The sequence below is a fragment of the Rutilus rutilus genome, assembly GCF_951802725.1.
Source record: "Rutilus rutilus genome assembly, chromosome: 15".
In the NCBI taxonomy this organism is placed as follows: domain Eukaryota; kingdom Metazoa; phylum Chordata; class Actinopteri; order Cypriniformes; family Leuciscidae; genus Rutilus; species Rutilus rutilus.
The window spans coordinates 16,228,554-16,249,928 of record NC_140220.1 but is presented as its reverse complement, the minus strand read 5'-3'; positions in this window follow the sequence as shown (position 1 = coordinate 16,249,928).

Genomic DNA, 21,375 nt, shown 5'->3' with positions numbered 1-21,375 from the left:
TAGAAAGTCCAAGATCGAGGACTCTTTGGCCTTAAATATAGTCAGTATGTCAAAAGGGGACCTCTGTATAGCTGATTTATCATCAGAAGCGGTCTATAATTGTATATAGTTTGAAACATTTTCAGGACACTTTGACCAGAAACAAGTTCAAAAGGTCAGATATGGATATCTATATGGCTTATGTAGCATTAGAAGGAGTCTATGAGTATGTATAGAAAGCCCAAAATCGAGGACTCTTTTACCAGAAATATGTTCCTTGGGTCAAATATGGACTTCTGTATAGCTGACGTAACATCAGAAAGAGTCAACGAGTATATATGGAAAGGTCAAGTTTTGAGTACTCCTTGGCCAGAAAAAAATTCAGTGTGTCAAATATGGACTTTTGTCAGGATAATAAAACATACGAAGATATCAGTCTGAATGTATAGTGTTAAACTTTTAGGACTCTTTGGCCAGAAATATATTCAGTAGGTCAAAATGGGACCTCTGAATAGCTGATTTATCATCAGAAAGAGTCAACAACTTTATATAGTTTAAAAACTTTTGAGGACCCTTTGATCAGAAATAAGTTCAAAAGGTCAGATATGGATATCTATATGGCTTATGTAGCATTAGAAGGAGTCTATGAGTATGTATAGAAAGTCCAAGATCGAGGACTCTTTGGCCATAAATGTATTCAGTATGTAAAAAGGGGACCTCTGTATAGCTGATTTATCATCAGAAGCAGTCTATAATTTTATATAGGTTGAAAATTTTTTAGGACACTTTGACCAAAAATAAGTTGAAAAGGTCAGATATGGACATCTATATGGCTTATGAAGCATCAGAAGGAGTCTATGAGTATGTATAGAAAGCCCAAGATCGAGGACTCTTTGGCCAGAAACATGTTCCTTGGGTCAAATATGGACTTCTGTATGGCTGACGTAACATCACAAAGAGTCAACGAGTATATATGGAAAGGTCAAGTTTCGAGTACTCCTTGGCCAGAAAAAAATTCAGTATGTCAAATATGGACTTTTGTCAGGATAAAACATCCGAGGATTTCAATCTGAATGTATAGTGTTAATCTTTTAGGACTCTTTGGCCAGAAATATGTTCAGTAGGTCAAAAGGGGTCCTCTGAATAGCAGATTTATCATCAGACAGAGTCAATAACTTTATATAGTTTAAAAACTTTTGAGGACCCTTTGATCAGAAATAAGTTCAAAAGGTCAGATATGGATATCTATTTGGCTTATGTAGCATTAGAAGGAGTCTATGAGTATGTATAGAAAGTCCAAGATCGAGGACTCTTTGGCCTTAAATATAGTCAGTATGTCAAAAGGGGACCTCTGTATAGCTGATTTATCATCAGAAGCGGTCTATAATTGTATATAGTTTGAAACATTTTCAGGACACTTTGACCAGAAACAAGTTCAAAAGGTCAGATATGGATATCTATATGGCTTATGTAGCATTAGAAGGAGTCTATGAGTATGTATAGAAAGCCCAAAATCGAGGACTCTTTTACCAGAAATATGTTCCTTGGGTCAAATATGGACTTCTGTATAGCTGACGTAACATCAGAAAGAGTCAACGAGTATATATGGAAAGGTCAAGTTTTGAGTACTCCTTGGCCAGAAAAAAATTCAGTGTGTCAAATATGGACTTTTGTCAGGATAATAAAACATACGAAGATATCAGTCTGAATGTATAGTGTTAAACTTTTAGGACTCTTTGGCCAGAAATATATTCAGTAGGTCAAAATGGGACCTCTGAATAGCTGATTTATCATCAGAAAGAGTCAACAACTTTATATAGTTTAAAAACTTTTGAGGACCCTTTGATCAGAAATAAGTTCAAAAGGTCAGATATGGATATCTATATGGCTTATGTAGCATTAGAAGGAGTCTATGAGTATGTATAGAAAGTCCAAGATCGAGGACTCTTTGGCCATAAATGTATTCAGTATGTAAAAAGGGGACCTCTGTATAGCTGATTTATCATCAGAAGCAGTCTATAATTTTATATAGGTTGAAAATTTTTTAGGACACTTTGACCTAAAATAAGTTGAAAAGGTCAGATATGGACATCTATATGGCTTATGAAGCATCAGAAGGAGTCTATGAGTATGTATAGAAAGCCCAAGATCGAGGACTCTTTGGCCAGAAACATGTTCCTTGGGTCAAATATGGACTTCTGTATGGCTGACGTAACATCAGAAAGAGTCAACGAGTATATATGGAAAGGTCAAGTTTCGAGTACTCCTTGGCCAGAAAAAAATTCAGTATGTCAAATATGGACGTTTGTCAGGATAAAACATCCGAGGATTTCAATCTGAATGTATAGTGTTAATCTTTTAGGACTCTTTGGCCAGAAATATGTTCAGTAGGTCAAAATGGGACCTAAGAATAGCTGATTTATCATCAGACAGAGTCAATAACTTTATATAGTTTAAAAACTTTTGAGGGCCCTTTGATCAGAAATAAGTTCAAAAGGTCAGATATGGATATCTATTTGGCTTATGTAGCATTAGGAGTCTATGAGTATGTATAGAAAGTCCAAGATCGAGGACTCTTTGGCCATAAATATAGTCAGTATGTCAAAAGGGGACCTCTGTATAGCTGATTTATCATCAGAAGCGGTCTATAATTGTATATAGTTTGAAACATTTTCAGGACACTTTGACCAGAAACAAGTTCAAAAGGTCAGATATGGATATCTATATGGCTTATGTAGCATTAGAAGGAGTCTATGAGTATGTATAGAAAGCCCAAAATCGAGGACTCTTTTACCAGAAATATGTTCCTTGGGTCAAATATGGACTTCTGTATAGCTGATGTAACATCAGAAAGAGTCAACGAGTATATATGGAAAGGTCAAGTTTTGAGTACTCCTTGGCCAGAAAAAAATTCAGTATGTCAAATATGGACTTTTGTCAGGATAATAAAACATACGAAGATATCAGTCTGAATGTATAGTGTTAAACTTTTAGGACTCTTTGGCCAGAAATATATTCAGTAGGTCAAAATGGGACCTCTGAATAGCTGATTTATCATCAGAAAGAGTCAATAACTTTATATAGTTTAAAAACTTTTGAGGACCCTTTGATCAGAAATAAGTTCAAAAGGTCAGATATGGATATCTATATGGCTTATGTAGCATTAGAAGGAGTCTATGAGTATGTATAGAAAGTCCAAGATCGAGGACTCTTTGGCCATAAATGTATTCAGTATGTAAAAAGGGGACCTCTGTATAGCTGATTTATCATCAGAAGCAGTCTATAATTTTATATAGGTTGAAAATTTTTTAGGACACTTTGACCAAAAATAAGTTGAAAAGGTCAGATATGGACATCTATATGGCTTATGAAGCATCAGAAGGAGTCTATGAGTATGTATAGAAAGCCCAAGATCGAGGACTCTTTGGCCAGAAACATGTTCCTTGGGTCAAATATGGACTTCTGTATGGCTGACGTAACATCAGAAAGAGTCAACGAGTATATATGGAAAGGTCAAGTTTCGAGTACTCCTTGGCCAGAAAAAAATTCAGTATGTCAAATATGGACTTTTGTCAGGATAAAACATCCGAGGATTTCAATCTGAATGTATAGTGTTAATCTTTTAGGACTCTTTGGCCAGAAATATGTTCAGTAGGTCAAAAGGGGACCTCTGAATAGCTGATTTATCATCAGACAGAGTCAATAACTTTATATAGTTTAAAAACTTTTGAGGGCCCTTTGATCAGAAATAAGTTCAAAAGGTCAGATATGGATATCTATTTGGCTTATGTAGCATTAGAAGGAGTCTATGAGTATGTATAGAAAGTCCAAGATCGAGGACTCTTTGGCCATAAATATAGTCAGTATGTCAAAAGGGGACCTCTGTATAGCTGATTTATCATCAGAAGCGGTCTATAATTGTATATAGTTTGAAACATTTTGAGGACACTTTGACCAGAAACAAGTTCAAAAGGTCAGATATGGATATCTATTTGGCTTATGATGCATCAGAAGGAGTCTATGAGTATTTATAGAAAGCCCAAGATCGAGGACTCTTTGGCCATAAATATAGTCAGTATGTCAAAAGGGGACCTCTGTATAGCTGATTTATCATCAGAAGTGGTCTATAATTGTATATAGTTTGAAAAATTTTGAGGACACTTTGACCAGAAACAAGTTCAAAAGGTCGGATATGGACATCTATATGGCTTATGATGCATCAGAAGGAGTCTAAGAGTATGTATAGAAAGCCCAAGATCGAGGACTCTTTTGCCAGAAACATGTTCCTTGGGTCAAATATGGACTTCTGTATGGCTGACGTAAAATCAGAAAGAGTCAACGAGTATATATGGAAAGGTCAAGTTTCGAGTACTCCTTGGCCAGAAAAAAATTCAGTATGTCAAATATGGACTTTTGTCAGGATAAAATATCCGAGGATTTCAATCTGAATGTATAGTGTTAATCTTTTAGGACTCTTTGGCCAGAAATATGTTCAGTAGGTCAAAATGGGACCTCTGAATAGCTGATTTATCATCAGACAGAGTCAATAACTTTATATAGTTTAAAAACTTTTGAGGACCCTTTGATCAGAAATAAGTTCAAAAGGTCAGATATGGATATCTATTTGGCTTATGTAGCATTAGAAGGAGTCTATGAGTATGTATAGAAAGTCCAAGATCGAGGACTCTTTGGCCATAAATATAGTCAGTATGTCAAAAGGGGACCTCTGTATAGCTGATTTATCATCAGAAGCAGTCTATAATTGTATATAGTTTGAAAAACTTTGAGGACATTTTGACCAGAAACAAGTTCAAAAGGTCAGATATGGACATCTATATGGCTTATGAAGCATCAGAAGGAGTCTATGAGTATGTATAGAAAGCCCAAGATCGAGGACTCTTTGGCCAGAAACATCTTCCTTGGGTCAAATATGGACTTCTGTATGGCTGACGTAACATCAGAAAGAGTCAACGAGTATATATGGAAAGGTCAAGTTTCGAGTACTCCTTGGCCAGAAAAAAATTCAGTATGTCAAATATGGACGTTTGTCAGGATAAAACATCCGAGGATTTCAATCTGAATGTATAGTGTTAATCTTTTAGGACTCTTTGGCCAGAAATATGTTCAGTAGGTCAAAATGGGACCTAAGAATAGCTGATTTATCATCAGACAGAGTCAATAACTTTATATAGTTTAAAAACTTTTGAGGGCCCTTTGATCAGAAATAAGTTCAAAAGGTCAGATATGGATATCTATTTGGCTTATGTAGCATTAGGAGTCTATGAGTATGTATAGAAAGTCCAAGATCGAGGACTCTTTGGCCATAAATATAGTCAGTATGTCAAAAGGGGACCTCTGTATAGCTGATTTATCATCAGAAGCAGTCTATAATTGTATATAGTTTGAAAAACTTTGAGGACATTTTGACCAGAAACAAGTTCAAAAGGTCAGATATGGACATCTATATGGCTTATGATGCATCAGAAGGAGTCTATGAGTATGTATAGAAAGCCCAAGATCGAGGACTCTTTGGCCATAAATATAGTCAGTATGTCAAAAGGGGACCTCTGTATAGCTGATTTATCATCAGAAGTGGTCTATAATTGTATATAGTTTGAAACATTTTGAGGACACTTTGACCAGAAACAAGTTCAAAAGGTCGGATATGGACATCTATATGGCTTATGATGCATCAGAAGGAGTCTATGAGTATGTATAGAAAACCCAAGATCGATGACTCTTTGGCCAGAAACATGTTCCTTGGGTCAAATATGGACTTCTGTTTGGCTGACGTAACATCAGAAAGAGTCAACGAGTATATATGGAAAGGTCAAGTTTCGAGTACTCCTTGGCCAGAAAAAAAATCAGTATGTCAAATATGGACGTTTGTCAGGATAAAACATCCGAGGATTTCAATCTGAATGTATAGTGTTAATCTTTTAGGACTCTTTGGCCAGAAATATGTTCAGTAGGTCAAAATGGGACCTAAGAATAGCTGATTTATCATCAGACAGAGTCAATAACTTTATATAGTTTAAAAACTTTTGAGGACCCTTTGATCAGAAATAAGTTCAAAAGGTCAGATATGGATATCTATTTGGCTTATGTAGCATTAGAAGGAGTCTATGAGTATGTATAGAAAGTCCAAGATCGAGGACTCTTTGGCCATAAATATAGTCAGTATGTCAAAAGGGGACCTCTGTATAGCTGATTTATCATCAGAAGCAGTCTATAATTGTATATAGTTTGAAAAACTTTGAGGACATTTTGACCAGAAACAAGTTCAAAAGGTCAGAAATGGACATCTATATGGCTTATGATGCATCAGAAGGAGTCTATGAGTATGTATAGAAAGCCCAAGATCGAGGACTCTTTGGCCATAAATATAGTCAGTATGTCAAAAGGGGACCTCTGTATAGCTGATTTATCATCAGAAGTGGTCTATAATTGTATATAGTTTGAAACATTTTGAGGACACTTTGACCAGAAACAAGTTCAAAAGGTCGGATATGGACATCTATATGGCTTATGATGCATCAGAAGGAGTCTATGAGTATGTATAGAAAACCCAAGATCGATGACTCTTTGGCCAGAAACATGTTCCTTGGGTCAAATATGGACTTCTGTATGGCTGACGTAACATCAGAAAGAGTCAACGAGTGTATATGGAAAGGTCAAGTTTCGAGTACTCCTTGGCCAGAAAAAAATTCAGTATGTCAAATATGGACTTTTGTCAGGATAATAAAACATACGAAGATATCAGTCTGAATGTATAGTGTTAAACTTTTAGGACTCTTTGGCCAGAAATATATTCAGTAGGTCAAAATGGGACCTCTGAATAGCTGATATATCATCAGAAAGAGTCAATAACTTTATATAGTTTAAAAACTTTTGAGGACCCTTTGATCAGAAGTAAGTTCAAAAGGTCAGATATGGATATCTATATGGCTTATGTAGCATTAGAAGGAGTCTATGAGTATGTATAGAAAGTCCAAGATCGAGGACTCTTTGGCCATAAATGTATTCAGTATGTAAAAAGGGGACCTCTGTATAGCTGATTTATCATCAGAAGCAGTCTATAATTTTATATAGGTTGAAAATTTTTTAGGACACTTTGACCAAAAATAAGTTGAAAAGGTCAGATATGGACATCTATATGGCTTATGAAGCATCAGAAGGAGTCTATGAGTATGTATAGAAAGCCCAAGATCGAGGACTCTTTGGCCAGAAACATGTTCCTTGGGTCAAATATGGACTTCTGTATGGCTGACGTAACATCACAAAGAGTCAACGAGTATATATGGAAAGGTCAAGTTTCGAGTACTCCTTGGCCAGAAAAAAATTCAGTATGTCAAATATGGACTTTTGTCAGGATAAAACATCCGAGGATTTCAATCTGAATGTATAGTGTTAATCTTTTAGGACTCTTTGGCCAGAAATATGTTCAGTAGGTCAAAAGGGGTCCTCTGAATAGCAGATTTATCATCAGACAGAGTCAATAACTTTATATAGTTTAAAAACTTTTGAGGACCCTTTGATCAGAAATAAGTTCAAAAGGTCAGATATGGATATCTATTTGGCTTATGTAGCATTAGAAGGAGTCTATGAGTATGTATAGAAAGTCCAAGATCGAGGACTCTTTGGCCATAAATATAGTCAGTATGTCAAAAGGGGACCTCTGTATAGCTGATTTATCATCAGAAGCGGTCTATAATTGTATATAGTTTGAAACATTTTCAGGACACTTTGACCAGAAACAAGTTCAAAAGGTCAGATATGGATATCTATATGGCTTATGTAGCATTAGAAGGAGTCTATGAGTATGTATAGAAAGCCCAAAATCGAGGACTCTTTTACCAGAAATATGTTCCTTGGGTCAAATATGGACTTCTGTATAGCTGACGTAACATCAGAAAGAGTCAACGAGTATATATGGAAAGGTCAAGTTTTGAGTACTCCTTGGCCAGAAAAAAATTCAGTGTGTCAAATATGGACTTTTGTCAGGATAATAAAACATACGAAGATATCAGTCTGAATGTATAGTGTTAAACTTTTAGGACTCTTTGGCCAGAAATATATTCAGTAGGTCAAAATGGGACCTCTGAATAGCTGATTTATCATCAGAAAGAGTCAACAACTTTATATAGTTTAAAAACTTTTGAGGACCCTTTGATCAGAAATAAGTTCAAAAGGTCAGATATGGATATCTATATGGCTTATGTAGCATTAGAAGGAGTCTATGAGTATGTATAGAAAGTCCAAGATCGAGGACTCTTTGGCCATAAATGTATTCAGTATGTAAAAAGGGGACCTCTGTATAGCTGATTTATCATCAGAAGCAGTCTATAATTTTATATAGGTTGAAAATTTTTTAGGACACTTTGACCTAAAATAAGTTGAAAAGGTCAGATATGGACATCTATATGGCTTATGAAGCATCAGAAGGAGTCTATGAGTATGTATAGAAAGCCCAAGATCGAGGACTCTTTGGCCAGAAACATATTCCTTGGGTCAAATATGGACTTCTGTATGGCTGACGTAACATCAGAAAGAGTCAACGAGTATATATGGAAAGGTCAAGTTTCGAGTACTCCTTGGCCAGAAAAAAATTCAGTATGTCAAATATGGACGTTTGTCAGGATAAAACATCCGAGGATTTCAATCTGAATGTATAGTGTTAATCTTTTAGGACTCTTTGGCCAGAAATATGTTCAGTAGGTCAAAATGGGACCTAAGAATAGCTGATTTATCATCAGACAGAGTCAATAACTTTATATAGTTTAAAAACTTTTGAGGGCCCTTTGATCAGAAATAAGTTCAAAAGGTCAGATATGGATATCTATTTGGCTTATGTAGCATTAGGAGTCTATGAGTATGTATAGAAAGTCCAAGATCGAGGACTCTTTGGCCATAAATATAGTCAGTATGTCAAAAGGGGACCTCTGTATAGCTGATTTATCATCAGAAGCGGTCTATAATTGTATATAGTTTGAAACATTTTCAGGACACTTTGACCAGAAACAAGTTCAAAAGGTCAGATATGGATATCTATATGGCTTATGAAGCATCAGAAGGAGTCTATGAGTATGTATAGAAAGCCCAAGATCGAGGACTCTTTGGCCAGAAACATGTTCCTTGGGTCAAATATGGACTTCTGTATGGCTGACGTAACATCAGAAAGAGTCAACGAGTATATATGGAAAGGTCAAGTTTCGAGTACTCCTTGGCCAGAAAAAAATTCAGTATGTCAAATATGGACTTTTGTCAGGATAAAACATCCGAGGATTTCAATCTGAATGTATAGTGTTAATCTTTTAGGACTCTTTGGCCAGAAATATGTTCAGTAGGTCAAAAGGGGACCTCTGAATAGCTGATTTATCATCAGACAGAGTCAATAACTTTATATAGTTTAAAAACTTTTGAGGACCCTTTGATCAGAAATAAGTTCAAAAGGTCAGATATGGATATCTATTTGGCTTATGTAGCATTAGAAGGAGTCTATGAGTATGTATAGAAAGTCCAAGATCGAGGACTCTTTGGCCATAAATATAGTCAGTATGTCAAAAGGGGACCTCTGTATAGCTGATTTATCATCAGAAGCGGTCTATAATTGTATATAGTTTGAAACATTTTGAGGACACTTTGACCAGAAACAAGTTCAAAAGGTCAGATATGGATATCTATTTGGCTTATGATGCATCAGAAGGAGTCTATGAGTATTTATAGAAAGCCCAAGATCGAGGACTCTTTGGCCATAAATATAGTCAGTATGTCAAAAGGGGACCTCTGTATAGCTGATTTATCATCAGAAGTGGTCTATAATTGTATATAGTTTGAAAAATTTTGAGGACACTTTGACCAGAAACAAGTTCAAAAGGTCGGATATGGACATCTATATGGCTTATGATGCATCAGAAGGAGTCTAAGAGTATGTATAGAAAGCCCAAGATCGAGGACTCTTTTGCCAGAAACATGTTCCTTGGGTCAAATATGGACTTCTGTATGGCTGACGTAAAATCAGAAAGAGTCAACGAGTATATATGGAAAGGTCAAGTTTCGAGTACTCCTTGGCCAGAAAAAAATTCAGTATGTCAAATATGGACTTTTGTCAGGATAAAATATCCGAGGATTTCAATCTGAATGTATAGTGTTAATCTTTTAGGACTCTTTGGCCAGAAATATGTTCAGTAGGTCAAAATGGGACCTCTGAATAGCTGATTTATCATCAGACAGAGTCAATAACTTTATATAGTTTAAAAACTTTTGAGGACCCTTTGATCAGAAATAAGTTCAAAAGGTCAGATATGGATATCTATTTGGCTTATGTAGCATTAGAAGGAGTCTATGAGTATGTATAGAAAGTCCAAGATCGAGGACTCTTTGGCCATAAATATAGTCAGTATGTCAAAAGGGGACCTCTGTATAGCTGATTTATCATCAGAAGCAGTCTATAATTGTATATAGTTTGAAAAACTTTGAGGACATTTTGACCAGAAACAAGTTCAAAAGGTCAGATATGGACATCTATATGGCTTATGAAGCATCAGAAGGAGTCTATGAGTATGTATAGAAAGCCCAAGATCGAGGACTCTTTGGCCAGAAACATCTTCCTTGGGTCAAATATGGACTTCTGTATGGCTGACGTAACATCAGAAAGAGTCAACGAGTATATATGGAAAGGTCAAGTTTCGAGTACTCCTTGGCCAGAAAAAAATTCAGTATGTCAAATATGGACGTTTGTCAGGATAAAACATCCGAGGATTTCAATCTGAATGTATAGTGTTAATCTTTTAGGACTCTTTGGCCAGAAATATGTTCAGTAGGTCAAAATGGGACCTAAGAATAGCTGATTTATCATCAGACAGAGTCAATAACTTTATATAGTTTAAAAACTTTTGAGGGCCCTTTGATCAGAAATAAGTTCAAAAGGTCAGATATGGATATCTATTTGGCTTATGTAGCATTAGGAGTCTATGAGTATGTATAGAAAGTCCAAGATCGAGGACTCTTTGGCCATAAATATAGTCAGTATGTCAAAAGGGGACCTCTGTATAGCTGATTTATCATCAGAAGCAGTCTATAATTGTATATAGTTTGAAAAACTTTGAGGACATTTTGACCAGAAACAAGTTCAAAAGGTCAGATATGGACATCTATATGGCTTATGATGCATCAGAAGGAGTCTATGAGTATGTATAGAAAGCCCAAGATCGAGGACTCTTTGGCCATAAATATAGTCAGTATGTCAAAAGGGGACCTCTGTATAGCTGATTTATCATCAGAAGTGGTCTATAATTGTATATAGTTTGAAACATTTTGAGGACACTTTGACCAGAAACAAGTTCAAAAGGTCGGATATGGACATCTATATGGCTTATGATGCATCAGAAGGAGTCTATGAGTATGTATAGAAAACCCAAGATCGATGACTCTTTGGCCAGAAACATGTTCCTTGGGTCAAATATGGACTTCTGTTTGGCTGACGTAACATCAGAAAGAGTCAACGAGTATATATGGAAAGGTCAAGTTTCGAGTACTCCTTGGCCAGAAAAAAAATCAGTATGTCAAATATGGACGTTTGTCAGGATAAAACATCCGAGGATTTCAATCTGAATGTATAGTGTTAATCTTTTAGGACTCTTTGGCCAGAAATATGTTCAGTAGGTCAAAATGGGACCTAAGAATAGCTGATTTATCATCAGACAGAGTCAATAACTTTATATAGTTTAAAAACTTTTGAGGACCCTTTGATCAGAAATAAGTTCAAAAGGTCAGATATGGATATCTATTTGGCTTATGTAGCATTAGAAGGAGTCTATGAGTATGTATAGAAAGTCCAAGATCGAGGACTCTTTGGCCATAAATATAGTCAGTATGTCAAAAGGGGACCTCTGTATAGCTGATTTATCATCAGAAGCAGTCTATAATTGTATATAGTTTGAAAAACTTTGAGGACATTTTGACCAGAAACAAGTTCAAAAGGTCAGAAATGGACATCTATATGGCTTATGATGCATCAGAAGGAGTCTATGAGTATGTATAGAAAGCCCAAGATCGAGGACTCTTTGGCCATAAATATAGTCAGTATGTCAAAAGGGGACCTCTGTATAGCTGATTTATCATCAGAAGTGGTCTATAATTGTATATAGTTTGAAACATTTTGAGGACACTTTGACCAGAAACAAGTTCAAAAGGTCGGATATGGACATCTATATGGCTTATGATGCATCAGAAGGAGTCTATGAGTATGTATAGAAAACCCAAGATCGATGACTCTTTGGCCAGAAACATGTTCCTTGGGTCAAATATGGACTTCTGTATGGCTGACGTAACATCAGAAAGAGTCAACGAGTATATATGGAAAGGTCAAGTTTCGAGTACTCCTTGGCCAGAAAAAAATTCAGTATGTCAAATATGGACTTTTGTCAGGATAATAAAACATACGAAGATATCAGTCTGAATGTATAGTGTTAAACTTTTAGGACTCTTTGGCCAGAAATATATTCAGTAGGTCAAAATGGGACCTCTGAATAGCTGATTTATCATCAGAAAGAGTCAATAACTTTATATAGTTTAAAAACTTTTGAGGACCCTTTGATCAGAAGTAAGTTCAAAAGGTCAGATATGGATATCTATATGGCTTATGTAGCATTAGAAGGAGTCTATGAGTATGTATAGAAAGTCCAAGATCGAGGACTCTTTGGCCATAAATGTATTCAGTATGTAAAAAGGGGACCTCTGTATAGCTGATTTATCATCAGAAGCAGTCTATAATTTTATATAGGTTGAAAATTTTTTAGGACACTTTGACCAAAAATAAGTTGAAAAGGTCAGATATGGACATCTATATGGCTTATGAAGCATCAGAAGGAGTCTATGAGTATGTATAGAAAGCCCAAGATCGAGGACTCTTTGGCCAGAAACATGTTCCTTGGGTCAAATATGGACTTCTGTATGGCTGACGTAACATCACAAAGAGTCAACGAGTATATATGGAAAGGTCAAGTTTCGAGTACTCCTTGGCCAGAAAAAAATTCAGTATGTCAAATATGGACTTTTGTCAGGATAAAACATCCGAGGATTTCAATCTGAATGTATAGTGTTAATCTTTTAGGACTCTTTGGCCAGAAATATGTTCAGTAGGTCAAAAGGGGTCCTCTGAATAGCAGATTTATCATCAGACAGAGTCAATAACTTTATATAGTTTAAAAACTTTTGAGGACCCTTTGATCAGAAATAAGTTCAAAAGGTCAGATATGGATATCTATTTGGCTTATGTAGCATTAGAAGGAGTCTATGAGTATGTATAGAAAGTCCAAGATCGAGGACTCTTTGGCCATAAATATAGTCAGTATGTCAAAAGGGGACCTCTGTATAGCTGATTTATCATCAGAAGCGGTCTATAATTGTATATAGTTTGAAACATTTTCAGGACACTTTGACCAGAAACAAGTTCAAAAGGTCAGATATGGATATCTATATGGCTTATGTAGCATTAGAAGGAGTCTATGAGTATGTATAGAAAGCCCAAAATCGAGGACTCTTTTACCAGAAATATGTTCCTTGGGTCAAATATGGACTTCTGTATAGCTGACGTAACATCAGAAAGAGTCAACGAGTATATATGGAAAGGTCAAGTTTTGAGTACTCCTTGGCCAGAAAAAAATTCAGTGTGTCAAATATGGACTTTTGTCAGGATAATAAAACATACGAAGATATCAGTCTGAATGTATAGTGTTAAACTTTTAGGACTCTTTGGCCAGAAATATATTCAGTAGGTCAAAATGGGACCTCTGAATAGCTGATTTATCATCAGAAAGAGTCAACAACTTTATATAGTTTAAAAACTTTTGAGGACCCTTTGATCAGAAATAAGTTCAAAAGGTCAGATATGGATATCTATATGGCTTATGTAGCATTAGAAGGAGTCTATGAGTATGTATAGAAAGTCCAAGATCGAGGACTCTTTGGCCATAAATGTATTCAGTATGTAAAAAGGGGACCTCTGTATAGCTGATTTATCATCAGAAGCAGTCTATAATTTTATATAGGTTGAAAATTTTTTAGGACACTTTGACCTAAAATAAGTTGAAAAGGTCAGATATGGACATCTATATGGCTTATGAAGCATCAGAAGGAGTCTATGAGTATGTATAGAAAGCCCAAGATCGAGGACTCTTTGGCCAGAAACATGTTCCTTGGGTCAAATATGGACTTCTGTATGGCTGACGTAACATCAGAAAGAGTCAACGAGTATATATGGAAAGGTCAAGTTTCGAGTACTCCTTGGCCAGAAAAAAATTCAGTATGTCAAATATGGACGTTTGTCAGGATAAAACATCCGAGGATTTCAATCTGAATGTATAGTGTTAATCTTTTAGGACTCTTTGGCCAGAAATATGTTCAGTAGGTCAAAATGGGACCTAAGAATAGCTGATTTATCATCAGACAGAGTCAATAACTTTATATAGTTTAAAAACTTTTGAGGGCCCTTTGATCAGAAATAAGTTCAAAAGGTCAGATATGGATATCTATTTGGCTTATGTAGCATTAGGAGTCTATGAGTATGTATAGAAAGTCCAAGATCGAGGACTCTTTGGCCATAAATATAGTCAGTATGTCAAAAGGGGACCTCTGTATAGCTGATTTATCATCAGAAGCAGTCTATAATTGTATATAGTTTGAAAAACTTTGAGGACATTTTGACCAGAAACAAGTTCAAAAGGTCAGATATGGACATCTATATGGCTTATGATGCATCAGAAGGAGTCTATGAGTATGTATAGAAAGCCCAAGATCGAGGACTCTTTGGCCATAAATATAGTCAGTATGTCAAAAGGGGACCTCTGTATAGCTGATTTATCATCAGAAGTGGTCTATAATTGTATATAGTTTGAAACATTTTGAGGACACTTTGACCAGAAACAAGTTCAAAAGGTCGGATATGGACATCTATATGGCTTATGATGCATCTGAAGGAGTCTATGAGTATGTATAGAAAACCCAAGATCGATGACTCTTTGGCCAGAAACATGTTCCTTGGGTCAAATATGGACTTCTGTTTGGCTGACGTAACATCAGAAAGAGTCAACGAGTATATATGGAAAGGTCAAGTTTCGAGTACTCCTTGGCCAGAAAAAAATTCTTTTGTTAAAAAAAAATTCGTTCAGTAGGTCAAAAGGGGAAATCTGAATCATACAGAGTCTATAACTTTATTTAGTTTGAAAACTTTTGAGGACACTTTGACAAGAAATAAGTTCAAAAGGTCAGATATGGATATCTATATGGCTTATGAAGCATCAGAAGAAGTCAATGAGTATGTATAGAAAGCCCAAGATCGAGGACTCTTTGGCCAGAAATATGTTCCTTGGGTCAAATATGGACTTCTGTATGGCAGACGTAACATCAGAAAGAGTCAACGAGTATATATGGAAAGGTCAAGTTTCGAGTACTCCTTGGCCAATTCCGTATGTCAAATATGGACTTTTGTCAGGATGATATAACATCCGAAGATATCAATCTGAATGTATCGTGTTAATCTGTTAGGAGTCGTTGGCCAGAAATATGTTCAGTAGGTCAAAAGGGGACATCTGAATTATACAGAGTCTATAACTTTATTTAGTTTAAAAACTTTTGAGGACACTTTGACAAGAAATAAGTTCAAAAGGTCAGATATGGATATCTATATGGCTTATGAAGCATCAGAAGGAGTCAATGAGTATGTATAGAAAGCCCAAGATCGAGGACTCTTTGGCCAGAAATATGTTCCTTGGGTCAATTATGGACTTCTGTATGGCAGATGTAACATCAGAAAGAGTCAACGAGTATATATGGAAAGGTCAAGTTTTGAGTACTCCTTGGCTAGAAAAAAAATCAATATTTCAAATATGGACTTTTGTCAGGATGATATAACATCTGAAGATATCAGTCTGAATCTATAGTGTTAATCTTTTAGGACTCTTTGGCCAGAAATATGTTCTGTAGGTCAAAAGGGGACATCTGAATAAATGATTTATCATCATAAAGAGTCTATAACTTTATATAGTTTAAAAACTTTTGAGGACCCTTTGACCAGAAATAAGTTCAAAAGGTCAGATATGGATATCTATATGGCTTATCTAGCTTTAGAAGGAGTCTATGAGTATGTACAGAAAGTCCAAGATCGGGAACTCGTTGGCCATAAATATATTCCTTGGGTCAAATATGGACTTCTGCAAGGCTGATTTGACATCAGGAGTCGATAAGTTTATAACAGTAAAAAAACATTTTGAGGATTCATTGGCAAAAAATATGTTCAATTTGTTAAATATGGACTTCAGTCTGGCTGATATAACATTACCAGAAGTCTGTATAGTATGAGAAATATGTATAGTAAGGTTAAAGTTCAAGGTCTCTGTCCAGAAATATGTTCAGAAGGTCAAATATGGACTTCTGTATGGCTGATTTAACATCAGGAGTCTATACGTTTATGATAGACAAAATCCTTTTGAGAACTCTTTGGTCAAATTGTTTTACAATCGGTCAAATATGGACTACTGTCTGCCTGATTTAACATTACGAGAAGTCAGTCTATATGTATAGTGAGTTAATGTTCACGGACTCTCAAAAATTGACTACTGGCTGGTTAATATAACATCACAAGAAGTCAATCTGTAGTATAGCAAGATAATGTTCAAGAACTCTTTGGCCAGAAATATGTTCAGTAGGTCAAAAGGGGACCTCTGTATAGCCTATTTATCATCAGAAGGAGTCTATAACTTTACATAGTTTAAAAACTTCTGAGGACCTTTTGACCAGAAATAAGTTCAAAAGGTCATATATGGATATCTCATGCATAGAAAGTCCAAGATCGAGGACTCTTTGGTCAGAAATATGTTCCTTGGGTCAAATATGGACTTCTGTATGGCTGACGTAACATCAGGAGTCGACGAGTATGTATAGAAAGTTAAAATCAGTTGACTGAATGTACAAGTAATGCATTCGAATAGACAAAATATACAGCTATTTCATTTATGCAATGAAACATACAACATATGTGCTTTCGCACTGCACTGCATACTCAGCAAACTTATTCATTTGTTCATTGAAGGGAAATTATTGCATTAGCTATCGCATTACAATGCATAGAATAACCTCGTGTGCAAAGAAGAGATAAACGTGTTGCATTGCATTTTGCATTTCAATGCATGCCAGAAATAACTCATTCCTTTGTGACAACAGACAACGATGTACATTGAAGGATATCATATATGCTATGCACCTCTTGCTTTGCATTGCATTGCACACTAACTCATTCCCATGTTCATAAAAAGAAAACATATGTGTTGTTGCATTGCATTGCACAAACGATCTAACGTTGTGCATTGAAGAATAACAAATAGGCAATGAACTTCTTGCATTGCATTGCACACCTGAACTAATTCAATCCTATGTTCATTAAAAGAGATAACATATGTGTTGTTGCATTGCATTGCACAAACGATCTAATGTTGTGCATTGAAGAATAACAAATAGGCAATGAACTTCTTGCATTGCATATAAGCACACCAGAACTAACTCCTTCCCATGTTCATTAAAGAAATAATATACGTGTTGTTGCATTGCATTGCACAAACGATCTGACGTTGTGCATTGAAGAAAAACATAGGCTATGCACTTCTTGCATTGCATTGCACACCAGAACTAATTAATTCCCATGTTCATTAAAGAGCTAACGAATGTTATTGCATTGCACAAACGATCTAACATTGTGCATTGAAGAATAACATAGGCTATGCATTTCTTGCATTGCATTGCACAAACGATCTAACGTTGTTAAAGAGATAACGTTCTAACGTTAACGTTCAATAAAGAGATAATGAATGTCATTGCATTGCATTGCACAAACAATCTTACGTTGTGCAGTGAAGAATAACGTGTAGGCTATGCACTTCTTGTATTGCATTGCATTGCATTGCACACCAGAACTCACTCATTCCCATGTTCATTAAAGAGATAACATATGTTTTGCTGCATTGCATTGCATTGCACAAACGATCTAACGTTGTCCATTGAAAAATAACATATAGGCTATGCTCTTCTTGCATTGCATTGCATTGCACACCAGAACTAACTCATTCCCATGTTCATTAAAGAGCTAACATATGTTTTGCTGCATATTGCATTGCATTGCACAAACGATCTAACGTTGTGCATTGAAGAATAACATATAGGCTATGCACTTCTTGCATTGCATTGCATTGCACACCAGAACTAACTCAATCCCATGTTCATTAAAGAGATAACATATGTCTTGTTGCAATCCATTGCACAAAAGATCTAACGTTGTGCATTGAAGAATAACATAAAGGCTATTGCATTGCACACCAGAACTAACTCATTACCATGTTCATTAAAGAGATAACATATGTCTTGCAATGCATTGCACAAAACATCTAACGTTGTGCATTGAAGAATAACATATGCACTTCTTGCATTGCATTGCATTGCACACCAGAACTAACTCATTCCCATGTTAATTAAAGAGATAACATATGTTTTGCTGCATTGCATTGCATTGCACAAACGATATAACGTTGTGCATTGAAGAATAACTTATAAGCTTGCACATCTTGCATTGCATTGCACACCAGCACTAACTCATTCCCATGTTCATTAAAGAGATAACATATGTTTTGCTGCATTGCATTGCATTGCACAAACGATCTAACGTTGTGCATTGAAGAATAACCTATAGGATATGCACTTCTTGCATTGCATTGCATGGCACACCAGAACTAACTCAATCCCATGTTCATTAAAGAGATAACATGTTTTGCTGCATTGCATTGCATTGCACAAACGATCTAACGTTGTGCATTGAAGAATAACATATAGGCTATGAACTTCTTGCATTGCATTGCATTGCACACCAGAACTAACTCATTCCCATGTTCATTAAAGAGATAACATGTTTTGCTGCATTGCATTGCATTGCACAAACGATCTAACGTTGTGCATTGAAGAAAAACATAGGCTATGCACTTCTTGCATTGCATTGCACACCAGAACTAATTAATTCCCATGTTAATTAAAGAGCTAACGAATGTTATTGCATTGCACAAACGATCTAACATTGTGCACTGAAGAATAACATATAGGCTATGCATTTCGTACATTGCATTGCATTGCACACAAGAACTAATTCATTACCATGTTCATTAAAGAGATAACGAATGTTATTGCATTGCATTGCACAATCAATCTAACGTTGTGCATTGAAGAATAACATAGGCTATGCATTTCTTGCATTGCATTGCACAAACGATCTAACGTTGTTAAAAAGATAACGTTCTAACGTTAACGTTCAATAAAGAGATAATGAATGTCATTGCATTGCATTGCACAAACGATCTTACGTTGTGCAGTGAAGAATAACGTGTAGGCTATGCACTTCTTGTATTGCATTGCATTGCATTGCACACCAGAACTAACTCAATCCTATGTTCATTAAAGAGCTAACATATGTTTTGTTGCAATGCATTGCACAAACGATCTAACGTTGTGCATTTAAGAATAACAAATAGGCAATGAACTTCTTGCATTGCATTGCATTGCACACCAGAACTAACTCAATCCCATGTTCATTAAAGAGATAACATATGTTTTGCTGCATTGCATTGCACAAACGATCTAACGTTGTGCATTGAAGAATAACATAAAGGCTATTGCATTGCATTGCACACCAGAACTAACTCCTTTCCATGTTCATTAATAGAGATAACGTATGTTTTGTTGCATTGCATTGCACAAACGATCTAATGTTGTGCATTGAAGAAAAACTTATGTGTTGTTGCATTGCATTGCATTGCACACCAGAACTCACTCATTCCAATGTTCATTAAAGAGATAACATATGTTTTGCTGCATTGCATTGCATTGCACAAACGATCTAACGTTGTGCATTGAAGAATAACATATAGGCTATGCACTTCTTGCATTGCATTGCATTGCACACCAGAACTAACTCAATCCCATGTTCATTAAAGAGATAACATATGTCTTGTTGCAATCCATTGCACAAAAGATCTAACGTTGTGCATTGAAGAATAACATAAAGGCTATTGCACTGCATTGCACACCAGAACTAACTCATTCCCATGTTCATTAAAGAGATAACATATGTCTTGCAATGCATTGCAAAAAACATCTAACGTTGTGCATTGAAGAATGACATATGCACTTCTTGCATTGCATTTCATTGCACACCAGAACTAACTCAATCCCATGTTCATTAAAGAGATAACATGTTTTGCTGCATTGCATTGCATTGCACAAACGATCTAACATTGTGCATTGAAGAATAACATATAGGCTATGAACTTCTTGCATTGCATTGCATTGCACACCAGAACTAACTCAAAAGATCTAACGTTGTGCATTGAAGAATAACATAAAGGCTATTGCACTGCATTGCACACCAGAACTAACTCATTCCCATGTTCATTAAAGAGATAACATATGTCTTGCAATGCATTGCAAAAAAACATCTAACGTTGTGCATTTAAGAATAACATATGCACTTCTTGCATTGCATTGCATTGCACACCAGAACTAACTCATTCCCATGTTAATTAAAGAGATACCATGTTTTGCTGCATTGCATTGCATTGCACAAACGATATTACGTTGTGCATTGAAGAATAACTTATAAGCTTGCACTTCTTGCATTGCATTGCACACCAGCACTAACTCATTCCCATGTTCATTAAAGAGATAACATGTTTTGCTGCATTGCATTGCATTGCACAAACGATCTAACGTTGTGCATTGAAGAATAACCTATAGGATATGCACTTCTTGCATTGCATTGCATTGCACACCAGAACTAACTCAATCCCATGTTCATTAAAGAGATAACATATGTCTTGTTGCAATGCATTGCACAAAAGATCTAACGTTGTGCATTGAAAAATAACATAAAGGCTATTGCATTGCACTGCACACCAGAAGTAACTCATTCCCATGTTCATTAAAGAGACAACATATGTGTTGCTGCATTGCATTGCATTGCATTGCACAAACGATCTAACGTTGTGCATTGAAGAATAACCTATAGGATATGCACTTCTTGCATTGCATTGCATTGCACACCAGAACTAACTCAATCCCATGTTCATTAAAGAGATAACATGTTTTGCTGCATTGCATTGCATTGCACAAACGATCTAACGTTGTGCATTGAAGAATAACATATAGGCTATGAACTTCTTGCATTGCATTGCATTGCACACCAGAACTAACTCATTCCCATGTTCATTAAAGAGATAACGTATGTTTTGCTGCATTGCATTGCATTGCACAAACGATCTAACGTTGTGCATTGAAGAATAACATATAGGCTATGCACTTCTTGCA